The following is a 25,670-nucleotide window of genomic DNA, read 5'->3' as shown; positions in this document are numbered from 1 at the left end:
GGGCAGAGAGAGAGGGAGAGAGAGAATCCCAAGCAGACCCTGTGCTGTTAGCTTAGAGCCTGATGTGGGGCTTAATCCCACGATCTGTGAGATCATGATGTGAGATGAAATCAAGAGTCAGATGCTCAACCAACTGAGCCACCCAGGTATGCTGCTTTCAAATGTTTTTAATCCTGTCATTGTACAAAACATTGATTTCACCACATATTTATGGAGTGTTTAGCACTATGATAGATTAAATGGGGAAATAGATTAAATGTATATATGTAATTTAAACTAATTCTATCACTAAGCAAAACTATGATGTAGATGAAGTCTTTAGGGGTATGGTTGTATTTCAAAAACAATTTGACCTTCTGGGATCTAGTGCCTTCATATTTGTGCATGTATGTTTATACATAAAGGAGTGTCAAACATAACGTTAATATAAAGCATTATATTGCATAGGCCAAATCCGACAAACTTCTCCAAGAAGACAGGCCTTTATTGTCTTATATTCTAGCTCTCCGTTTTTCAGGCTTTCAGAAAAGGTGTAAGTGGTATTATTTTTGAAAAGGAAAGCACACCATCTAGGTGGCCGCCTGGAATAGATGGCTACTTTCTCCCTGCATCCATGCAGTCCTGATTCCGATTACTATAATCCATATAAACAATAAGTTAGGACATCTTACATTAGACTTCAGGACTCTATTAAACTGAAGAGGAAAAAAAAAGCAACGAGATGAGGAAGTAAAAAATAAATCTCCTAATTTATGATTTCAGAAAATTATCCCAGTTCTTTTTTCTTCCCTCTTACTAGTTGGAAGTTTTAGCACACAACCTTTCTGTTGTACTTGAGCAGAGAGGCAGGAAAACCCATTAGCAGTTCAGCAGTGCTGCTGGCAGACCTGTCAGACTGCGGTCCTTGGCCACAGTGATGGAGCTCATTAGGATTTGGAGGCTTCATGCAAGCACGCAGTTGTGGACTTTGGCAGTGTTCGTTCATCTGCATAGGACAGAATCCCAGCTTCTACCTCCGGGACACATTTGAACCTATATGTCCTGCTTCATAAGGCATAATTGGGGCTGATACTTATTTGGAATCATTAATTTCTCCTTTCCCTTAAAAAATATTTCTATAATACTGAAAGAAAAAGCAGCTTCTTGCTAATTAGAGTCCTCAAATGTCAAGAAAGAGAATCTGGTAGTAATGGAAAAATAGAATCATAGATGAATGATTCACCAGTGGATGGAAGAATATATGTGTGTAGATTTTATGCTGCAGGATGTTTATATGTCCAACATGGTCAAAAATAAAAGCGAAACTTTCTCTTTACCATAAATGGTAGGGTTTCGGCCAGTTCCTTGGTGATTTAAATAGGCTGCACAATGTGTCACATGGAAAACCAAGAGTTTAGTATAAAGCAGAGTGTTCTTTCACAGTCTGTTGACATTAAATGCCTGCCTTCCCCATCCTCATCACTTCTGTTAGGTGAGAACTCTTCATTCATCCATCCATTTCAACAAACATTTAAACAGTACCTATTACGCAGAAGGAGTGGGAAAGACAAGTGAACAGTCACTGGAGCTGTGGCACGGCGGAGGAGGTACAGGCACGGAGGAACCCAGACCAGACTGGGTGGGGTGATGTCTGCCAGGCCAGGGCGCCAGGAAGGGGCCATTCCCCGGCAAGCAGCTCTTGCGGTCTATGGAATGGCGGTGCACAAAAGCCCAGGGACGGAAGGGCACCTTCTTTTTTTTTTTGTTTTTTTTAATTTTTTTTTAACGTTTATTTATTTTTGAGACAGAGAGAGACAGAGCATGGACAGGGGAGGGGCAGAGAGAGAGGGAGACACAGAATCTGAAACAGGCTCCAAGCTGTCAGCCCAGAGCCCGACGCGGGGCTCGAACTCATGAACCGTGAGATCATGACCTGAGCCGAAGTCGGTCGCTTAACCGACCGAGCCACCCAGGCGCCCCAGGAGGGCACCTTCTAAGGGCTTAACTGGGACAAGTTAAGGGACAAAGCTGCAGATTCAGGTAGGGGTCAGAATTACAAGCCAAAATCAGGATTTTATGTTCTTTTCTTTTCTTTTTTTTTTTTTTTTTTAAAGAAAATTTTTTTAATGTTTATTTATTTTTGAGAGATAGAGCACAAGTGGCGGAGGGGCAGAGAGAGAGAGGGAGACACAGAATCCAAAGCAGGCCCCAGGCTCCGAGCTGTCAGCACAGAGACCGACTCGGGGCTGGAACCCATGAACCGTGAGATCATGACCTGAGTGAAGTCGGACGCTTAACCGACTGAGCCACCCAGGCACCCCAGGATTTTATGTTCTTAAAATATTCTGAAGTATTTTAAACTGCTGACAGATTTTAAATAGGGAAATGATATGAGAATTGATTTCCACTCAGAAACTAGAGCTAAGCATGGCTGAAGGTGCCTTTTCTGACACAGGTAAAGAGAAAAAGACATTTTCTCCCCAAGATGCTTTGAGAAAAAAAAAGGTGCCAAAAAAATTTGGAAAACAGTTCATATTAATCCCTTTTTTGAAGATTTTCTATTCACATTAGCATATTAAGGGAGTGTGAAAAACTGGTAGCAAACAAATCATTCTAACCATTTTCTTTAAGCCAGGGTCTTTTGAACTTTTTGGTTAATTACAGATTTTGTTTCTCTTGTAGCATTTACTAACATTCTTTGTAATTCTGAAGGGGTAGAATTTAGAAACAATTGGGTAGTATAACAGGCTCTGCTGTGTAGAAAGGGAATGAGAACCATCTACCCCAGGTAAGGAAAATATCAGCCAGCGCTTGTTGAATATATGTTGGGAGAAGCGTACTTCATTTTATATTGAGTGTGCTGTAAAGCCTTTATTTCATTGGAAACAAATTTAATTTTCACTTATACCACTTCTTTCCCGGTACCTAAACTCTATGCTTATATTCATGACTGAATTAGGAAATCCTACAGACAGGATTGGGTAATGACTGATGATAGGTCTCAGCATTGGCTCTAGTAAAACTGAAGAGATGGCAGGACAGAGGATAGATACTGCTTTTTTACCATATACACTGACCAGTGCTTTCTAACTAGATCCTCTCTTTTTATAATTTGTTTAAAAACAGGGACGCCTGGGCAGTTCAGTTGGTTAGGTGTCTGACTTGGGCTCAGGTCATGATCTTGACGTTTGTGGGTTCAAGCCTCCTGTCGGGCTCTGTGCTGACAGCTCAGAGCCTGATGCCTTCTTCAGATTCTGTGTCTCCCTCTCTCTCTGTCCCTCTCCCCCTTGCACTCTATTTCTCTCTCTCTCGAATAAATAAACATTAAAAAAAATTTAAGGGAAATACAATGTTCCTCTTTTCTTCGGAATCTAAATATTGTCTGTATTTTACAATTGTTTTTCTTTCCCCTGATGTGTTTTTTAATAAAAATGGAAACTTCTATATTTTTCAGTAAAGTAGAAGTTAAGTCTTTTTAGTAAGCCTTGGGATGTAACTACATCTGTTACCCAAAAAGTATGTAGTTGGAAAAATAAATACTAATTATATGAAACATTATTTTTTATTTGGTATATAGTGGTACATCTCCTTTAAACTCAATAAAATGGTACACATTTGGTATAGGAAAAAAACATTTAGCATTGTAATCATTTCTTTGATGTTGAAGGCTAGTACTGAGAAGGACCCAGAGAACATTCATTAGTTCAGAGCAAATGAAGGGAGTTGTGAAAATAATGCTAAATCTTCAAATCTAGTAAGGATGACTCTTCTTGGCCCTCTCCTCTTTTCCCTTGTTTGTTCAAGATCTGCTCCCATTCCTGTTGGCATTTTGCTCTCTGTCTTTATTCTTAGTGGTTGAAGAAAGCTGGATGCTCATCCTTCCTTGTCTCATTTCCTGTCTCAGCTGTTAGGGAATAACTGGGGAAGAGCTTGATGTAGCAACATAGAATCTTCACTCTGCTCCTTTAAACTGAAACATGAATTTCTGGGGAAGTGAGGACACTGGTCTCTGTTGGAACTCTGCCACTAGCTAGTCATGTGGCAGTCACGTCACCCTAGTGAGATGAGGTTTCAGTTCTGTAACTGATTTGGGGGGCCTGTTTTTGGCAATTTTCCTTTGAAACACATTAAGTGAATACCTAACTTTGCACTTTTATATATCCACTTAACAAATACTTATGAAATACCTATTATGTGCTAGCATTGTTGGGAGAATGTAGAAATGAGCAAAATAATATGGTTTCTGCCTTCATAGAATTACATACTTTCTAATGAAGAGATTTAAAAATAATGGTAAAATAAGGGTTCTTCCATCCCATACTCCTATTATATTTTATTTTCTCCCTTTGCTGTAAAACGTTGTATCCTGAGCTGCCGACACCAATTTTGTTTGTAAAATAACATGCATTAATATTAATATCAGAAGTTACTGTCAGAATATAAGTTTTTTTAAAGGAAAAAAGAATTCCTATAACTTCTCTATCTGGAGATTAGCATGCTTACTTTAAATGTGAAATGACATTTTATTGGTTTTTCAGTGTTTAAACACTGGCATACCATGGAGTCTAACAGCAGCCTTTTGACGTTTCCTTTTCTTTGCAGATTTATCCTCACACATATTAAATATTACCTGTCTTCTAGGTGATCTGTAATAAAAGGATACTGTTGTCTTTGACGTTTTCCCTAAACATAGAATGATATTTTAAGTTGAAAGCATTGCAGGGTTTTAAACTTTACTGATCTTTTAGAAGAATTACCCCATATTGTGTCAATGTTAGTAGTATTTAATTCCAAAGATTTCAATTAAAATAAGGTGCCAAACATAGACTTCAGGAGAAGAGAAATGAGCAAAGTTTGCTTATTTTAATTCATCATAATTAGGCTCTAGGTCATGGCCCAGCAACTTGAAGACACTTATTACACTGAGCCTGACTGTCATTTGGGAGTGGTGTTAGGCACGTAGGTAGACTTTCCTTTTCTCCTATACATGATATCAAATGGAGGCTTTTGCCTGAATGCAGTTCTGTTTGCATGCTTAGGAAAGGTGGTATGGATTTTCCTACTAATTTCACTGAGGGCTTATCAGAAGTTCCCCTTAACATTTGCAAATTTGGCAGCCGTTGTGAGGTTGAAAACACTGTGGGGTCAGAATTTGGGAAGATGGAGGAGGGCAGGTTAGATGTTGAGAAAAGTCTCCATGTTCTGGGAGAACATATTGCTGGTATCTCTCAGGGTGCCAAATATTTGTATCCTTCAAAGACATACACAGGAAAATAATGTCTCCATGTCATAATTCCAAGATGGATGTCCTTTCCTCCCTCCTTTCTTCCTTTCCCAAGCATTAATTGGACATGTGCCATTGTGCAGAGGACGAAGAATGCTCTGCCATTCAGATGTACATACATATAAGTCGTGTTCCTTTTATTATTATTTTTATTGTGGTAAAGTAGACACAACATAAAAGTTAACCGTTTTAATGTACACAGTTCAGTGACATAAAGTGCATCTACACTGTTGTACAGCCATCTCCAAAACTTTTCATCTTCCAAACTGAAACTCCATACCCATTCAGCAATAACTTCTCATCCTCTCTTAGCCCCAGCCCCTGGTGACCACCATTCTATTGTTTGTTTCTATGAATTTGACTAATCTAGATACTTCAAATAAGTGGAATGATATAATGTTTGTCCTCTATGTCTGGCTTATCTCACACATCACATAATGTCATTTATTTATTTACTTATTTATTGATTGATAATTTACATCCAGGTTAGTTAGCATATAGTGCTATAATGTTTTCAGGAGATTCCAGTGATCATCCCCTTTGTACAACACCCAGTGCTCATCCCAACAAGTGTCCTCAATGCCCCTCACCCATTTAGCCCATCCCTCCCCCCACAGCCCTTCCAGCAACACTTAGTTTGTTCTCTGTATGAAAGAGTCTCTTATGTTTTGTCCCCTCCCTGTTTTTGTGTTATTTTTGCTTCCCTTCCCTTATGTTCATTCATCTGTTTTGTATCTTAAATTCCACACATGAGTGAAGTCATATGATATTTGTCTTTCTCTGACTGACTTATTTTGCTTAGCATAATACCCTGTAGTTCCATTCACATTGTTGCAAATGGCAAGATTTCATTGTTTTTGATTGCTGAGTAATACTCCATTTGTGTGTGTGTGTGTGTGTGTGTGTGTGTGTGTACACTGTATCTTCTTTATCCATTCATCTGTTGATGGACATTTGGGCTGTTTCCATACTTTGGCTATTGTCAATAGCGCTGCTATAAACATTGGGGTGCATGTGCCCCTTCAAAACAGCATACCTGTATCCCTTGGATAGATACCTAATAGTGCAATTGCTGGGTCATAGGGTAGTTCTATTTTTAATTTTTTGAGGAACCTCCATACTGTTTTCCAGAGTGGCTGCACCAGTTTGCATTCCCACCAGCAGTGCAAAAGAGATCCTCTTTCTCCACATCCTTGCCAACATCTGTTGTTGCCTGAATTGTTAGTTCTAGCCATTCTGACTGGTGTGAGGTGGTATCTCATTGTGGTTTTAATTTGTGTTTCCATGATGATGAGGGATGTTGAGCATTTTTTCATGTGTCTGTTAGACATATGGATGTCTTCTTTGGAGAAGTGTCTACTCATGTCTTATGCCCATTTCTTCATTGGATTATTTGTTTTTTGGGTGTTGAGTTTGATAAATTCTTTAATGATTTTGGATACTAACCCTTTATCTGATATGTCATTTGCAAATATCTTCTCCCATTCCATTGGTTGCCTTTTAGTTTTGCTGATTGTTTCCTTCACTGTGAAGAAAGAAGCTTTTATTATTGATGAGGTTCCAACAGTGCATTTTTGCTTTTGTTTCCCTTGCCTCCAGAGATGTGTTGAGTAAGAAGTTGCTGTGGCCAAGGTCAAAGAGATTTTTGCCTGCTTTCTCCTCTAGGATTTTGATGGCTTTCTGTATTATGTTTAGGTCTTTCATCCATTTTGAGTTTATTTTTGTATATGGTGTAAGAAAGTGGTCCAGGTTCATTTTTCTGCATGTCACTGTCCAGTTTTCCCAGCACCATTTGCTGAAGAGACTGTCTTTATTCCATAGGAGACCACAATGCTATGAAACTCAAAATCAACCACAAGAAAAAATTGGGGAAGACAACGAATACTTGGAAACTAAAGAACATCCTCCTAAAGAATGAATGGGCTAGCCGAGAAATTAAAGAGGAAATTAAAAAGTACATGGAAGCCAATGAAAATTATAACACCACAGCCCAAAACCTCTGGGACGCAGAGGGAAGTATATAGCAATCCAGGCCTTCCTAAAGAAGGAATAAAGGTCTCAAATACACAACCCAACCTTACATCTTAAAGAGCTGGAAAAAGAACAGCAAATAAAACCCAAAACCAGCAGAAAACAGGAAATAATAAAGATTAGAGCAGAAGTCAATGATAGTGAAATTAAAAAAAAAAAAAAAAAAAAACAGAGCAGGTCAGTGAAACTGGGAGCTGGTTCTTTGAAAGAATTAAGAAAATTGATAAACCCCTGGCCAGTTTGATCAAAAAGAAAAAGGAAAGGACCCAAATAAATCAAATCAAGAATGAAAGAGGAGAGATCACAACCAACACAACAGAAATAAAAACAATAATAAGAGAATATTATGAGCAATTATATGCCAATAAAATGGGTAATCTGGAAGAAATGGACAAATTCCTAGGAACATTATAAACTGCTGAAACTGAAACAAGAAGAAAGAAAATTTGAACAGACCCATAACCAGTAAAGAAATTGAATTAGTAATCAAAAATCTCCCAAAAAATAAGAGCCTAGGGCCAGATGGCTTTCCAGGGGAATTCTACATAATGTCTTTAAGGTTCATTCATATTATATACCTTGTTCAGAATTTCCTTCCTTTTTAAGGTTAAACAATGTTCCATTGTGTATATGTATACAAAATGTATACAAAAATATAACAGTATATAATAACAATTATTACTAATGTTATATGTCAGTAATATAAATATAATAACAAATATATATTTGGCTATTGTAAATAATGCTGACATGAATATTAGTGTACAGGTGTCTGTTCAAGTCCCTATTTTCAATTTCACCAGGTGTATATCTAGAAGTGGACTTGCTGGATCATATGGCAATTCTGTATTTAATTTTCTGAGGAACTGCCATACTGTTTTCCATCATGGCTGCACCTCGTTACAATCCCACTCGCAGTGTATGAGGGTTCCAGTGTCTCCACATCCTCACCAACACCTGTTATTTTCTGGTTTTGTTTTTGTTTTTAGTAACAGTCATTATAATGGATATGAAATGGTATCTCTTTGTGGTTTGGATTTGTATTACCCTAATGACTAGTGATTTGTGCTTACTGGTCATTTGTGTATTTTCTTTGGAGAAATGTTTATCCAAGTCCTTTTCCCATTTTTAAGGTGGGTTGTTTATTTTCTGTTGTTTTTGAGTTGCAGGTGTTTAAAAATGTATTCTAGATATTAATCCCTTATCAAATACATGATTTGCAAATATCTTTCCCATTCTGTAGGTTGCCTTTTCACTCTGTTGATAGTGTCCTTTGATGCACAAAAGTTTGTAGTTTTGGTAAGTTAATTTATCTACTTTTTTCTTTTGTTGCCTACACTTTTGATGTCATATCCAAGAAATCATTGCCAAATGGTCATGTACTCTTAATTGATGTATATTTATTATATACATGAATCATATACCAAACAAAAGCAAATTGAACTTTAAAAAGGGATGAGACAAAGATGAGATAAGCAGTTACATTTTTTAAAACATCATTGAAAACATGTCATTGGATATGCTGTATTATCTTTGAAAAGATTTGGTTTTAAGTTCTGGTTCTAAACTCAGTTTCTTTCTATAGTTGTTTCTAAAGGTGGTCATAGTAGAAAAATACCTCACAAAGATACATATATACAAATTGAAGATGTGCATTGTTGGTTGTGCCTGCTAGATCATGATGCTGTTTTTTCAATTCCATTCACCAATTTTGCAAAGATTTTAGTTGAAAATCACTCACCAGATGTTCATCTTCCATGATATCAATCAGTTGTTTATGCAGACTCATCAAAAAGTCCTGCATTTTATGTATTTTTGTAAGTGGGTATAGGTCCACTGAAATTCCACATGTGGATGGTTTGAAAACAGGTTTGAAAAATGTATTGTCAACTTTTAAAATGTGAGCACAGGAAGGAGTTGTTACAGGTGGCATACATTATTGTCAGTTGTATGATCATATGCTAATGGAAATAATATCAAACAGTCATTGTTCAAAATACTCTCCCCAGAGTAATTTTTTTTGTTTTCAAGAAGCAGTTGTTTTCTCATTCATTATCAGAATCAAAATTATCAAAATGGTAGCTTCATCTTGAAGGTGGTGATAAAGGGTATTTAATCTATGAAAATATCTTCCAAACAGCAAATCCTGACAACCATTGTCATACCAGAAAAAATCAGCAAATCTGGAACATAGTGTTTTATATAATAAAGATGTATAATACCTTTATATTCAACAAACCTTTTATGTATTTTGCCACAAGTAGAAAAAAACAAACAAACCTTGTGTCATTCAAAAGATTACCACGGTTATTCCTCATGTCATTACAAAGTATTGTACAAGAGTCTGTATTTTAAAGATCTTGTCTTCTTGGAAAGGAACTACATTTTTGACATCTCCAACACTTGGCACACTCCTGGCTTCAACTGCTTTGCTGTAACATCTTGACTATGAATGATGCAGTGCAGGATTTTATATGTGGAAATGTTTCTATGACTTTATCCCAGAATATTTTTTAGTCCACTTTAAGTAGCCATTCAGTTAAGGAAATTTTTTCATAAATAATTGTTTTCATTAAAGAATTTACCATTGAGAATATAGCTTCTTGGTACATGTTTTCCTTCAGTTGTTCATAAGAAAAGGAGTTATTTTTTATTTCTTTTTTGAACCAGACTAGTAATATCATAAATTGATTTTTTAGCAACATCTTTACTTTTTTCTATCTATACAGAAAACCTGTATTATTATATACTTATTTTAATATATATTTCTTTACATCTTCAAACATTCAGCAGTTTTGCTGAGAATCTTTCAATTACATTTGCTGATAAAGGAATGCATTTCAGCTTGTCTCCATAGTGATTTTCTTGTATTTCAAGTATTTTTTTTACCATAAGAGGAAGAATAAGTGTTTATTCATACGTGGCTTTTCTTTTCTTTTTCTTTTCTTTTTCTTTTAATATTTCAGTATTAAGCAAGGATACTGAAAGAGGCTTCTAAACATTTCGATTGTAGTGAAGTTTCGTGAGGTACTGGATTGATTGTTGTCTGACTTCGCCCCTGGCACTGTGGGGAGTTCACCAGAGGGAGTGGGTGGGAGAGTATTCTCCAGGCACAGTAAAGAGCAGATACAGACGTATGATGCTGTGAAGAAGGTGGGCAGCTTGGAAACCTGTGAAGAGCTCTGCTTGATCACCAAAAGATGAACATAGGGGACCACAGGTGATGAGAGTGAAAATGACATCGGGAACTGGAACTGAGGTTTTCTTTGGAGGGAGTGAGCAGTGAAGTGAAACTTAGCCCAGGTTCTTTATCAAACAGAACCAGAGGTAAGGATTAAATGCTAATGCTTTCCTGGAAAGGTAATCTGGGGGCAGTGAGACAGGAAAAGTGCAATAAGTCAGGGAAGGATGGGAGGTAACACAAGGTCTTCATTACGAAGCTGGTCATCACTTCACGAAGAAACAGAGCCAGTTTCTCAGCCACTTGAAACAGCTCCAAAGACGCTGTACAAAAAAGACGTGCCTCAGAGCATTCCATCAGAGGGTGTAGGGGAAGGGAATCCATCTGATAGCATCTTACCTTCTCTTGTCTCCCATTGAACAGAGCTCACTGTTGAGGTATTAACTCCCTTCTACTTTTGAACTGCATCAGTGGGCACCTTCTAGAGAGCCAGATCCATGCCTTGCAGTGTGGTGCTTCATCTGAGTCTGGAACCGGTCATTGTGGCAGTGGTTGAGGCAGAACAGATAGCCAAGGGCTGATTGACAGGTGAGGCTGGGGGAATCTGAAGCAGTGCAGTGCATAAGATGTACCCAGGACAGATGACCTCTTATGATCCTCAGATATGCTTGTGACCTTCCATTATATATGGTTTCTGTGATACAATATTGGGCTTGTATTGTTATGAGAACAAATTGCTCTTACTGCTTCCCCACAGAGGGGAGGAACAAGTCAGTCAGTCACAGAATTCCCCTCAGGAAGGAGACTTGTTGTGATTTCCAGAAAGAAGGCAAGTAGGCTAGTGAAATAATAAGCTACAGTCTCTTGGCTGGGGCTGGTCCTGAGGCTCTAATTGATATTTATCATCTCTGTCCTCACATACATTCTATATACTTCCCTCATCCTGGGCCAGCTTTTGCTGGTCTATATTGGTTTCTTGGTGAGGTGATCTAGAACTTCAAGTGGTCTCACCCTTTGCTTTCCCTGTACGTTTTAGGTCATGGCTGCTGCATTTTTCCATTAACCATTACCAATGGGCATGTGAGTACTGAGAGATACCCAGTGGATCCCCTGGGTTTCAGACACTATCTCCTTTGAAGCCATCCTGTGATGGTAACACCAGCTCTTTAATTAAATCAATAAGACAGGAAACCATTTCTTTACCTTTTGGACTGTTGGCATGAAAGCTCAAAATATTGTCATTAAAGCTCAAAATGGTCCGGGGGTAATCAATGGGACTCTTACATACAGTAGCAGATGTGCCCCTTCTCCGGGAACTAGGGCCTCCGATTGGGAAGGACCTCGGATTGCAAGGAGTAGAAGCACAGATCCTATCAATGGACCCCTGTGTTTGATGATGAGGGGACAACTTGTGTGTCTCTTGCTTCCTGGACCCATAAACCCTTACTGTTGGAAGCATATTACTATATGTCACCTGTCAGTTTGGCCCATATATCACTTCTTGGAAGACAGTACCCAAACCCACAAGATATTGCATCCATAGTTGAGCCCTCAACAGGCTGTTTGTCATTCTGTTGGTCTGGTGGGGTATGTAGTATAATCATTGAGTCCCCTGGTAACAAGTCCCCTTTTGTACCTCTTTTGCTGTAGAAAACAATCCCACGTGGGAGCTAACATTGTGTGGAAAGCATGTTGAAGGATAAAGCATTCTGCAAGCCCTTTGATAGTGGTGTCGATAGAGGCTTTGCAGGTAGGAAAGGCAACCATCTATCCAGAGTATGTGTCAATTTTGTATGGATTAATAATTAATGTCCCTTCCAGCATGGAAAAATTAACTTGCCACTAGATAGTTGTTGAATGACATCTAAAGGGATGGCAGTACATTGAGGGCACATCTTTAGTCTCTGATGCTGGCACATTGGCCACTCATAAGTGGCTGTAGCCAGATTGGTGATGATGACAAGAAGCCATTGTTATTAGGCCCATGCATAGTCTTCATCTTTGTTACCCTGTCTACTCTGTAGCTTATTGCACAAGCACTGGGCTGGTCAAGGAGACTATTCAGGGTCATTATGTCAGACCATCTTTCAGAGTCACCCACATTTGGGGCTAATGTGGTAATGTTCATTTCCAGCTACACCAACACACTATGAGCCAGTCTTGTGTCTTTTTCCTCTGAGACTTGGTCAGCACAGGAATTAATGGGTTGAAAGAGAGGCACTGGTGTTGTAGAAGTAGATGGCAGGCAGTCTGGACCAGCAGTTGATAGTAATTTACTCATAATTTTGGACCTTCTCCAGCCTCATCACAAATGTGCCACTTCCGTCATATAGTAGACTGCTGCTGTGTCTGTCCAGCAGTATGATTTGGTGGATCTGCGAACACGCTAAGTGTACAGAGGCCACACTTCCTCTGTCTGCCCCAGTGATTGATCATAGCAGACTGATCATAGCATAGTAAGGTGGGTCTATTCCTGGGAGACAGGGACTCCTCTAACAGGAGGTTTTAGCTTGTGGATGTGTCAGCATTCCTGCCAAGATTTCCTTTGAACTGCACTGGAGTCTAGGACTCTTCTATATAACCTTCCTAACTTCTTTCTCTCCTTCAATAGTGATCAGATCTGTAGCACATGTTTAATTGAATCTTGGTATTTGCTTCTTGGAGAACCAGGACTAACATGTGGTGCTTCATCTGAGCATGGGAGTGGTGGAGGGGAGCTAGAAGCTCCAGGCCTTGGGATCAGGCAGAAGATTTCTGTAGGCAGGCATTTTAGATGTGTGAAGTAGCTGTAGTTAGGGCAGAGCAAGTGACAGAGGCCTGGGAGACAGGGAGGCTGAAGGATCTGAAGGGGTGCATAAGAGATGTTCAATGTGGAGGGTTTTCAACAACAGAGTGAGGTTTATAATTATAGGCACATCGCTTCAGCAGTGAATTGAATGACTGGAGAGCAGCAAATATAACAACAGGGAGACTGTTTAGGAGACAGTGTTATAGGCAGGGGATAATGAGTGCAAACTACAATAGTGTCATTGAGAAGGAAGACAAAGGGATAGGTAAGACACTGAGAATGGTGAGAAGGGGATAAGGAAAACTAACAAGTCTTAGTGATATTGAGGTCAGACAAAGGGGAAAGAGAAGCGGCCAAGCTGGTTCTTTGGTTACTGGTTGAAGAACTGAGAGGATAAAGAATATAGTAGGAAAAACTTTCCTTCTTTCAAAATAAAGCCTCTCTGGTTACATTGAGTTGCGGTGTCTATTTAACATCCACATGAGCTGTGGGATGTATAGATTTGGAGCTCAGGAGCTGAGGAGAGGGTTTGCACAGCAGATGCAGATGCTGGAATTCTCAACTTAAGGAGAAGCTGTGAGCAGTGATGCAATTGCCCAGGCAGAATGTGAAGAGAAGGGCCTCATGATGCAGGTCTGGAGCTCACCACTGTTTAGTAGGAGGATTGATGATGAGGAGCCCATGGAAGAGTAGAACTGAGATGTAGAAGAAAAACTGGAGTCCTAGACACCCACTGTGTAAAGAACCTCACAAAGAGGAGTCATCAATAGTGTTGGGTCCCTGGAGTGGTCAAACAAGGTAGGGGCTGAAAAATAGACGCCTTGTTGTTATTACAGTTGTTAACAAGATTTATTTTTTTGTTTGTTTGGTTTTAAGTTTATTTATTAATTTTGAGAGATAGTGTGTGAGTTTTCATGAGTAGGGGAACGGCAGAAAGAGAGAGAGAGAATCCCAAGCAGGCTCTTTGCTCTCATTGCAGAGCCCAGTGCTGAGCTTGATCTTATGAACCTTGAGATTATGACTTGAGCCAAGATCAAGAGTTGGACACTTAACTGACTGAGCCACCCAGGCGTCCCAGCAATATTTCTAATCTGGGAAGAAGCCAGATGACAATGGGGTCTGAATGAAAGGGAAGTACAAAAGTGACGATGGAGAAATGCACTGTTCTTTCAGTGAGTCAAGTGTGAATTAAATTGGCAGAATTCAAGGAGGACTTTCTTGTTTCTGTTATTTTATTTTTTTAAGATGACAGAGACATGTGCACATTTCTAGGCTAATGGGAAAGAACCAGCAGAAAGGGAGAGGTGGAGGTTACAGGTGAGAGAAGAGAGTGAGATGAGGTAAGCCTCAGATCATGGTAGTTTCTGTTTGTTTTATGATGGTCTCTAGATGAAAGAGAGAGAGAGAGAGAGAGAGAGAGAGAATTTCTTCTGAATGAGCTTCTTGATGTAAACAAGCCCATACATTAATGTCACGTACGAGACTTCAGCTCCCAGAGGATCCTGTGCCTTTCTGAAGAACATGGCAATGGCTGACTGAGAGGGAGCAATCATAGCCTCTGCTGAGCACAAATGAACTAATCAGATCAAATCTGCATAACTCATCCACAAAAGTTCCTATAATCCAATCCTATTTCCATCCACATCTTACTGCAAGCGTCTCAAACAATGGGACATTTTATTAATCAGAGAAAAAGTTTGTCTAAAAGCTCACTGTAAGGAAAGCTTTAGTCTAATCTCTCCTGTGTCACATTTCATTATGACAGATGTGTCTCATTGTAGGTTCTTATTTACATAGCACACAGACATATTGTCATTACAGATAATTAGTCTTGAAAGCATTAGCTTTTAAAACAAATCAAGTTTTAAATTTCCTATTTATCCATCAGCATGTTAAGGAAGAATATGCCCCCTCCCCCATTAGGTTCTATGCCTGGTTTTATTTCTGCTCAAGCTCTTTGTCCTCATGTTTTCGAGTGGAGGGGAAGCACTGAGAGGTTCAGATGAAGCTATTGTTCTGGCATTCTAAAACTGCTGACATTCTTTTCTGTGAAAGTCATTGAATCACCAAATTTGATGAAAGGTCCCTGAAATATCAGGAAACAGATTTTCTGTGGAGTCTATGAATACAACTATTAATGAAATGAATTTTAAAGTCACAGGAAAATATCTTGGATTTTTTTTTCTTAGCTTGGCTGTTTTCTTCACTGAGAAGTATTTTAAAAATAATTTACTGTAAGGGTGCCTGGGTGGTGTAGTCAGTTGGGCATCTGGCTCTTGATCTCAGCTCAAGTGTTGGTCTCTCTGGGTCATGAGTTCAAACCCTGCATTGGGCTCCACACTGGATGTGAAGCCTACTTAAAAAAAATAAGTTACTCCTTTTTGACAAAGATATGATACGTGGGTACCTTTTTGTAAAAGAACACACTGTGATATGAAAATGAAGTATCAACTTGTCTTGAATGTTTTCTAAGAGATTTTACTTCATAAACAAACAATAGAAGGGTCTCAGTCATTCCATTTTACAGTGTAGTTTTTGGTAGTGCTGTTTTGATTAAACTTTAAGGTACTGCAGTAATTGTAAAATGCTATACTATTTTAGTGGAAAGTTATTTCCCAACTCGGAGATTAGAAGTGTGTGTGTGGGTCACTCAGCATCCGTTGTGTAAGTTGTTGAATTAAATTTCTGCAGATGTAGTCATTTACAGATACCCCTATTCAGAAATTGTTTTCCTATGAAAACATTAGAGATATTAATATTTAGAGATCTACATTAAAAACTATAGGAAAGTAAAAATGAAAATGTTTAAAACACACGTTATTGGAGTTACAGAAGGAGAAAATATTTGGTGAGATAATGGCTGATGATTTTCCAGAATTATTGAAAGATGTGAATCTTTAGATGCAAGAAGTAAAAATTCCCAGGTATAATAAATAAAATAAATCTACGTCTAGGTATATCATAATGTCTTGAAGATCTTAAAAGTAGGAAGAGATCAAGTTACTCTTAGGTTCTCAACCTCTAATGAGCCCCCGAATCACCTGTAAAGTTAGTAAGTAAGCATGGAGAAGTGTCTCCACCATTTCAGAGTTCTGATTCAATTGGTCTAGGATGGGATCTGAGATCCACACATCTGACAAGCTCCATAGACCATACTTTTGGGTGGCAGTACTAATGCGAGGGCTGACTTTTCAACATCAACAATGGAGAGAGGCCCTAAATGGATAATATTTTCAAAATGCTGAAAGAAAAGAACTGTCAATACGGTAACACATACCTAGTTAAAACTTCAGGCAAGCATAAGGGCAAAATAAAGACATTTTCAGCTAAGAAATATTGAGAGTGTAGTACCAGTAGGCACTCTTCAAAGGAGCTTCTAAAGGACTCACTTGAGGAAGAAGAAAAAAGGAAGATGTGTGTGCAACACAAGAAGGAATGATGAGCAAATTAACATGGGTAAATATAAATTGTTTCATGATAGTTTTAAGCTGTTTGTAAATTTTTTTTATTAAAAGTTATCACAGTAAATGAAAAATACCTAAAATGTATTTACCAAAAACTTACAGCAAATATCATGCTTAGTGGTACATCATTAGAAACATCATCTCCTTTAAAATTGGCATGACACAAGGATGCCTGCTATATCATTTCAACATTGAATTGGAGGTCCCAGTTGAAAAATAAGAAAAAATGTATTAAAGATATATGAATAAAGTTGTAATTACTCATAGATAATGATTTAAAAAAGAGAAAATAATGGCATATAAGTCAGCAGAAGCTATTGTTATGCCCTCTGTTCCTGCTGGGAAATGGAAGAAGATGCTCCCTGGTTTCCAGTATGTATTTGGTAAACCTGACTCTGGGATACCCTTTTTTTGTTACTATTTTCCAAACACTGTATTATTGTCACCTTGACATACAGGTTTCAATAAAGCTTTATAAAGATAATGGGAAAAATTAATAAGGGACATCAACAAGTGTACTAGATACATATTCTATAAAAAATAAATTTTAAGACATATGGTTAAATAAAACATGCCATTTAAAAAAGAAAAACATATAAAGAATTAGAAGTAAATCCAAGAAAATATGACAGTGACCTTAAATGCTCATATTAAGTCATAATATACTTACTTATGTTAAGACTTACATAATTCATAATTGTGAAATTATCTCCTAATTGTTTCCTTTGTTCAAGATTGGTTGCCTATCCAAGTAAAACTTTTTTCACATCAGGAATTGTGCCTTCTAGTTGTCATACTATTCTATTCTGTAATGTGCAATGCTAAGATATTTTAAAAAATGAATTACTATTATGAGAAGTTTCAAGTATGTTAATCCAATTGAGTTTGGCATATATGGGGGAAATAATGGAACAAAAATAAATGATCCAATGTTTTGGGCATAGTCCTCCTGTTACACAAAAATCATTTGGAAAGATACTTCTTTATAACCCTCAAAGCTATCTGGACAAAATGATTAATACAAAGATAGTGGTTATCATAGAGTGTGCATGATCACCAAGCAGATTGAACACTTACACAAACATGTAGCAAAATGCTGGTTGTTACCACTCTGGAGTGCACGAGACCCCCACCCTCCAATTTTCCCATGCATGACCCTTAATAATAGGCCTTTCTGATTATCTCTAGATTTTTCATAGTATCTGAAACCTACGAGAATTGACATAATACTTTAGTTTCTTCATTAAATAGAATTTGGGGAATAAAGGTTATATGAAGAATGAAGCTCCTTAAACTAATACTGGGCAATTAGTATTTTTGGTTTTTGTTTATTTTTGCTAAGCTGTTTTCCATTCATTTAAAGTAGAACTTAAATATTATGAAGGTGACAAATAAGATAAATTAATCACTTTAGTTTGGTGTGAATGTTTTGAATTGTAATTGGAAATGTAAACATTATTAACCTAGAAAAAAGAAGTGAGATTTACTTTCATCTTTGGGTCCTCTCCTTTTTGTTTCCATGAGATTTTGAGACTTTCTTAGAGAGGATGGTTCATGTGTTTTGGGATTCTCTCCCAGACCTGCAGCATTCAGTACTTCTCATCTGTTGTTGGGGCTGAACTAACTGCCACCATGATGTTGAACATACTTGACTGGCACACCACGCGAGTAGATACAGGGCATCTTTGAGGCTAGTTCTGTCTGCAACCCTTGACTGGAAGAGGCCGTCCTGGAGGACTGCAGCAGCCCCTTGGTGGTCAGCAGCCCCTTGCCAGCCATGGAGGTTAACAGGTAGATAGGCTTTAAGGAACAGCAACTTTAAAACTGTGCAGTGACCTTTCCTGGCTGGGGTTCTCCCCGGAAGAGGCTATTGTGGGGAGGGAGTAGAGGGGCTTCGCCAGGTACTCCTGATCAACAAATCTTTGCTCTTTTTTTTTTTTTTCATCTTTTTCAACCTCCACTGCAACCTGAATTTTCAATTGCGTTTCATTCCTAGTTCTGTTATAGAACCAAAATAACATAGCTTACATTTTGTTTATTCAAAATCAGAGGTTATTTGGAAAGCAAATAGCTTGAGTAGCCTCCTGGGTAATTTTAATAAAACTTAGTGCCTGAGAGATTCTGTTAAATGGAAATGGAAATTCACTCCTGATCAGTTTCCATTTTCATTTTTTTCATTTTCACTTTAATTACTGAGCCTCCTTTCTCTGAAATCAAGTCTCTAAAACAGACCTTAATTATCCGTGTTTAACTGTAGGAAGATTTATTATTCAGAGAGCAGCTAGCAATTCAGAATAGATGCTATTTTGTTCATATTTTAAAGGGTTAGTCAGAAATATTTCTTCTAATGGGAATATTTTGTACAAAAGGCCACTAGACCAAAAGGTAGACAGCTGAAAACATAAGGATTTAAAATAAATCTGTAACAGAGGAAGATGACTAAATCTTTTGAACTCTTTAGTGGCATAATCCCCATGGAGTAAATGAATTAAATTAACATAATTTCAATAGAACCAATCTTTGCATTCATATAGCATCTTATTTTTTCTAAGATCTCTTTTTGCCTTGTATCTTAAATAAATGATTCCTCTAAGGTAAGTACTCCTGAGCCTCTCTAGTCTTTTAGGAATCCATCTAACTCTCTTTATGTGCTTCCCTAGAAGTGATTTTCTTTGTAAAATGAGACATTTTTTATCTTAAATTGCAGAATTGTATCTACCTTGAGGTGTAAAAACATCATTTCCTCTTTAGTTCTCTGTAGCCTGGTTTATAAAGTTTGTTTGCCAAAGAAGTTTTAGGATATTATAATTTCTGAAAGCCTTTAAAAGTAAAGGAGACATTTTATCTCTTATTTATGGTTTTAATGTGGTTCTGCTGGAAGGGAAATGTAAGAGATAGAGATGATGAAGAGGTGATGAAAATTAGTTGCAAGGATATTGTTTCAGGTGTTGGTGGTATCTGTAGGGGGTCACATCCCATATGCAGACAGAAATCAGAGCCAGAATGTGTTAGAGAGGTCAAGGCTTATATATAGGACTAGTCCATGCAGGAATGGTGGTTGAAGTTGTGAAAGTGAAATATCTAATGAAAGAGAAGAGAATCAATGACATATCTAGGATGAAGGAGGAAGGAAGGGAGGAACGCCTGTGAACAGAGTCTGAAAAGGTATGCTTAGAAGGATAGGAGGAAAGCAAAGGAGTTATGTCCCAAAAGACTAGGAGATCATTTCAAGAACTAGGATAGATCACCTATGTTCAATGGAAACTGAAAATAAGGCACTGCATTTGGTATCTGGATTTTTTGTTGTTGTCATCAGATAACCTGAGGTAATAGTGAAGAAGATGAAGAGAGAAGCTAAAAGGGGCAGTAGATGCCTTATAACAAAATGGAGGCAATAATAATATATTGTCCACTGGAATTGCTGGGTGTGGAAGGTTAGAAATATGATATTAGCTGGAAGGGCACTAAAGTTAAGTGATTTAGGGTACAGACATCTGTGCATATTTGTGGATAGACTGGAAGACTCCAATAAAAAGGGAAAGGATAGATATAATGTTGCAAGAAGGACTCAGAGAACAGTCTGGAAGGAATGGGATTTTTATTATTATTTTTTTAATGTTTATTTTGAGAAAGTGAGAGAGAGCATGGTCATGGGCATGAGCAGGGGAGGGGAGGGGCAGAGAGAGAGAAGGTGAAAGAGAATCCCTAGAGGCTCCATTCTCAGTGCAGAGCCTGATGTGGGACTTGATCTCACAACCATGAAATCATGCCCTGAACCGATATCAAGAGTTGGACACTTAACTGACTGAGCCACCCAGATGCCCCAGGAGTGGGATTTACTAAGGTTTACTTAGAAATGAAGAAACTTTATTTTCTTCATTAGAAGCTTAGAAATGAAGGAACTCATAAATGCTTTTCTCATTAAAATAGAGGGAAAATAATTGTAGCCGAAGACCTTTTCTCGGGAGGTGGGTAGTGAGGCTAGGGAAAGCAATGGAGAAGAGGTGACATTTGGGTCATGCCTCTTCAGTAGCCTCATATGTGTAGCTATTTCACAACCAAGATCATCACTGATTTGCTCCATCAATAAGTAATAACATGCTGCTAACTCTTTATTATTGAGACCTTTCTCCCATAGCCCCTTCTGACTTTTCTTTGACAGTTACACCAGTTACCTCAAGATTATCTATCATTTGTCAGGTAGACCAGGATCATAGAAAGAACATTCAAGAAAAGGAAACAGTATTCACTAAAACAGAGTTAATAAAATGCAGCAAAAAGGCCAGTATGGCTGACATATAGGATATTGGGTTGTATGAATGGTTAGAGTTGAGCACAGAAAAGTAATCTGAGAGCTTAATAAGGAAGCAAAATGCCATACTAAAAAGCTTAGGTGTGATTCTTAATGGGAAACTGGTAGATTTTCCTTCTCTGGGCACAGTGTATAATATTGATTGTGTGATGAAGGTATATATATATAATATATATATATATATTATATATATATATTATATATATATAAATTATATATATATATATTATATATATATTATATATATTATATATATTATATATATATGGTAGGGTTCTTCAGGGGCTTGGAATGGGAACTGTGAAGGGTTGGGAGTTTCTCAGTGGATTGGGGATTGGATGTGAGTCAAGGACTTCCCAGCAGCTGAGAGTCACTCTCTACCTCAGGACTATTTGGCTTGTTGCCCAGGGGATTCTTACTCTGTGGAACCTAATGGACCATGAGTGGTCTACCACCTCGTTGCTGTAGTCAAATTCATACCTAAAAATAAGCTTACCAAAGTGGTCATTGAGGACAATGCCCTGCATCAAGGTGGAGGAGTGGGTGACTCTGTTAATCATGGGAGACAATCTAGTCTTCAGTATTGCTCAGGACTTTCTTCAGAGGGCCCCCCAACTCCTGCTCTACCACATTCTTGACGTTGGACTTAGAAGCTTTCTTCAGATGGCGTCGGATCCATGACATAGTCTTGGAAGTGCCACTGGTTATGGGGATGATACTCTGGGAAGCACCATGACATCATGGTTCACGACAGGGGACACCCACAGTGTCTTCGTGGCATTGATGGCATAGACTGTGATTATGAGTTTCTCCATGATTTGAAATTTTTATGGATGATGTTGGCCAGGAGAGCCATACAATTAGGGTTCAGATGGCATTGCTTACAATCTTGAGAGGGTTCTCATGTTTCTCCTTGCGCATGAAAATTCCCATTGCACACATGAGGGATCAACATAAGGTACAAAGATGAGGGCTTTTGTTGCTTCACCTTCAGGTGAACCTTAGCCTTCTCAAAAACAGTAAAGATACCAGGGGACGCTTCACCAACATCACCCCATTTCATGTTGGTGAGGGTAAGGCCTAATAGAGATTTTTAATCTTGTATGCATAGGACATAATTCACGAGTTACTCACAATGATTTCGTTGGTATGTGATGGATGAGGTGGAGTTTCTTTAGAGGAACAAATATGGAGGTGAGGATATGGCTGAGGCATAGGAGTACAAGGTTATTGGGAAGATTTGGCTGGCCATGTTTCTTCTAAGTGTTCTTGTATAGTTAAGGGCCTAACAAGCTCAAGTTCCCATCAGGATAGGCTTATAGAAATTTTGAGAACTAACTGGAACCGTCACCATTCCAACTCTACCAACTTGCAACACTTTCTCCTGCCTGCTCCCATTCCTTTCTAAACCTGCTCATCCCCAACCAAAATGCCTGACTTCATATCAAGTGAACATATCAAGAGGTTCACTGCCTCCCTCTTCTGTCTTATGCACTTGGAATTGTAGCTATATGCCTTGATTGTTCCTGGTCATTGTTTAGGTGAGAACAAACAATTCTCAATAGTAACCTGATTATTATTTAGACAAGTCAAGCAATATTCTTGAGAAATTAAAAGAGTATAAATGATGGGGGTGATAACCCTCTCCATGATCTCTCTTACAAAATAGAGATTACTTACAATGAGGCTCTAACCAATAGATTGTACTTCCTCATTTATTTGATGAAGAGATAAAGATTTATGCCTAGCATTTAATATTATCACTTTGAGTTCCCATACTATCATTTTAATTTAAGTTTAAAAAACTTAGTATGATATTTTCTCAGTTTTGAAATAAGACTGATTCTCAAGGAGCTTTGCTATGTGGCAATAAGGTTTGTACTTTATATCCTAAGTTGGGTGAGAAGTGATACAGAAAGAGAACATCCTCATGTCTAATCATTTAAAAATTTAATCTTGGGCTTAATCATTGTAAGCAGGTTTCCCAGTAGAATACTTAAATGCTACCTGTATCATAGATAAAACAGAATATGATTTTGATCAGGTATAATGCATTAATAAAATGTTAGTTTGTGTGATTATTTATTATTATTATTATTATTATTATTATTTATTTTAGAGAGAGAGCATGAGTTGGGGAGAGGGACAGAGGGAGAGAGAGAGAGAATCCCAAGCAGCTCCAAGCTCATTGTGAAGCACGATGCAGGACTTGATCCCATGACCCTGGGATCCTGACCTGAGCTGAAATCAAGAGTTGGACCCTCAACCGACTAAGCCACCCAGGCACCCCTAGTTTTTTGTGATTTTTAAATGAGATAGGAAATGCATCATGACTGGTAAATTGTCTCTCAATTAAAAAAAAATCACAGAATAAAACTGTAGGTCCTTTCCAAGTATTTGCACCTGAATTTGTATACTTTTCAAATACGTATCAACCACACTTGTGTTTTCTGATTTGTTAAATAAGGAAAGAAGCTTCATAGAATGAAAAAAACTATAAACCAATGAGACTTCACTAGCAGGCAGAATTCCCTTTTGCATTTTTCTGATGACTCTTCTTTGAGTTTTGTACCATGTAGTTCTACCACTCTTCCCATCCCATAAGCCTTCATTTATTGAAGATTTTGGCACCAACTCATAGGAGTCATGACTTCTAGAACCCCTGCCATAATCACAGATAACATTAACATTCTGGTGAGCAGTCTCTCAAGGTTCAACTTGACCTCCTTAACTTAACAAAGCTTAACTTCCATTCTATGTCAGCAACCCATCCACAAACTCATCCTCACTAATCATTCCTGAAGTTGGAAACTCCAATATAAACATTGTTGCTAGGGGCGCCTGGGTGGCTCAGTCAGTTAAGCATCTGGCTTCAGCGCAGGTCAAATCACATGGTTTCTGAGTCCTAGCCTTGTGTCAGGTTCTGTGCTGACAGCTCTGAGCCTGCTTCAGATTCTGTGTCTCCCCCTCTCTCTCTCTGCCCCTTCCCTGCTCGCTCTCTATCTCTTTCAAAAATAAATAAATATTAAAAAAAAAAAAATTTTAAACTCTGTCTCTGACTGCAGCTTCTTAGTCATCCAACTTTCACCTACCATGCCCTGTTGAGTTCCCTGGTTCCTCAAGCTTGTGTTCCTTCATTGCTTCCCCCTCTTCCTTGGCTAGAAACATCTCTCCAACTATTCTCTTGCCTGGGCCTTATTTTCCTCCAATGGTATCAGCCTCCCAAGTCCTGACCTTGTCTAAAAGGCAAAATGGACCTTTTCTGCCCTACACCTAGGTACTGAATATTGCTGGAGGAAATCACAGGTTGTTACTGCATAGTTTTGGTCCCCAAATCTGAGTGAGATGCTCAAAGTGATTCTAGGAGGCAGTCTCTCACTTTCTTCATGGGTTTATTCACTTTTTCGTAAATACTGACCTCCTTTCTTAGCAAGTGACATTGCCTCATGTGTTACAGTGAGAAGTTGCAGTTTTTCAGGGACTTCCTTCTCAGGGTCCATGTTTTCCTCCACTATACCATTTGGTTCACACACAAAGTAAGATCTCAACTAGACATAAGATTATGTTAAACTGAGGCAGAAAAACTTCGATCATCATATCAGAACACTGGGAAACATCTTTTTGCAGTTACTTTTTTGTTGTTGTTGTTGCTGTTTTATAGCAACAAGCTTTCCATGTCATAGATGATGTATAATAGCCCCGTACTAGATGCAGTGAACCCAATGACATCATCAATAGTGTCTCATTCATGTTTCATAGATATTTATTATTCAAATGAGTGAATTATGTGATGAATGAACGAATGCCATAATTCCTGAAGTGAATAAATAAATGTAGAAGTGTAAGAAAAGTTCTCTACACAATAGCTTATAATTTAATTTAGAAACATCTGAACACAGCATTGTGTAATAAAGTTTTGAATTGTATGGGTAAAAAATTGAAGATAAGGTGATATATAAGAAGGTGCTAATTATATAGTCTGGGTAGGGTAATTCATACAGAAGGGTGTTTTTTTTTGTTTGTTTTTTGTTTTTTGTTTTTGTTTTTGAATACAAGAGAGATAACAGCCCCCAGCATTACATGTTCTAGGTTTTCAATATTCAGAAAAGACAGAATGGTTATTCATATTGCCAGAGGGTAAGAGTGTTAGACCGTGAGATTTAACAATATGGAAAGAAAAAAAGAATCCCTTTCTAGGTGGTAAGGCCAAAGGATAACTACAAGTTAAAGGCAGTTGGGGGGGTGGGGTGGGAGGGGGTTGGTCAGTGAAAATTGCATCTGAGGAATTACAGGAGAACCAGTTTAACTAAAACATTAATTTGATAGGTAGGGTGTGTGTTTGTGTTTGGTGGTGGGGTGGCACTTAAAAAAGCTGGGCACAGAAGTTTCAACTTAGCAACTAGTTTGTTAGAAATTTATTGATACTACTATGAACTACTTTAAAACAATTCCTTTGGTAGTGTCCTCATATTGTAAGAAAAATAATTTTGCTTATGATTCTGTGCTAAGAGCTTGTAAAAATAAGTCATTCACTCTTGTCTGATGTTTAGTGGAAAATCAGTATCTTTAATAATTAATTCAGCAAACTTTCAGATGGTCTGCCATATGCAAGATAATGCCCTACAAGTTTT

General features: G+C 38.1%; 1 long non-coding RNA gene across 1 annotated transcript in view; it reads left to right on the top strand.

Annotated features, from left to right (window-relative positions):
• LOC125933716 (uncharacterized) overlaps positions 1 to 25,670 on the top strand; it is a 105,801-nt gene that overhangs the window by 46,062 nt on the left and 34,069 nt on the right. The window contains exon 3 of the long non-coding RNA XR_007461080.1: positions 8,538 to 8,593. This is a non-coding gene — a long non-coding RNA (uncharacterized LOC125933716). The remainder of the gene's footprint in view (positions 1 to 8,537; positions 8,594 to 25,670) is intronic.

Source organism: Panthera uncia, assembly GCF_023721935.1.
Source record: "Panthera uncia isolate 11264 chromosome A1 unlocalized genomic scaffold, Puncia_PCG_1.0 HiC_scaffold_16, whole genome shotgun sequence".
NCBI classification, from domain to species: domain Eukaryota; kingdom Metazoa; phylum Chordata; class Mammalia; order Carnivora; family Felidae; genus Panthera; species Panthera uncia.
The sequence above is the reverse complement of the archived record's forward strand: the minus strand, read 5'-3'. Positions and strand labels throughout refer to the sequence as shown.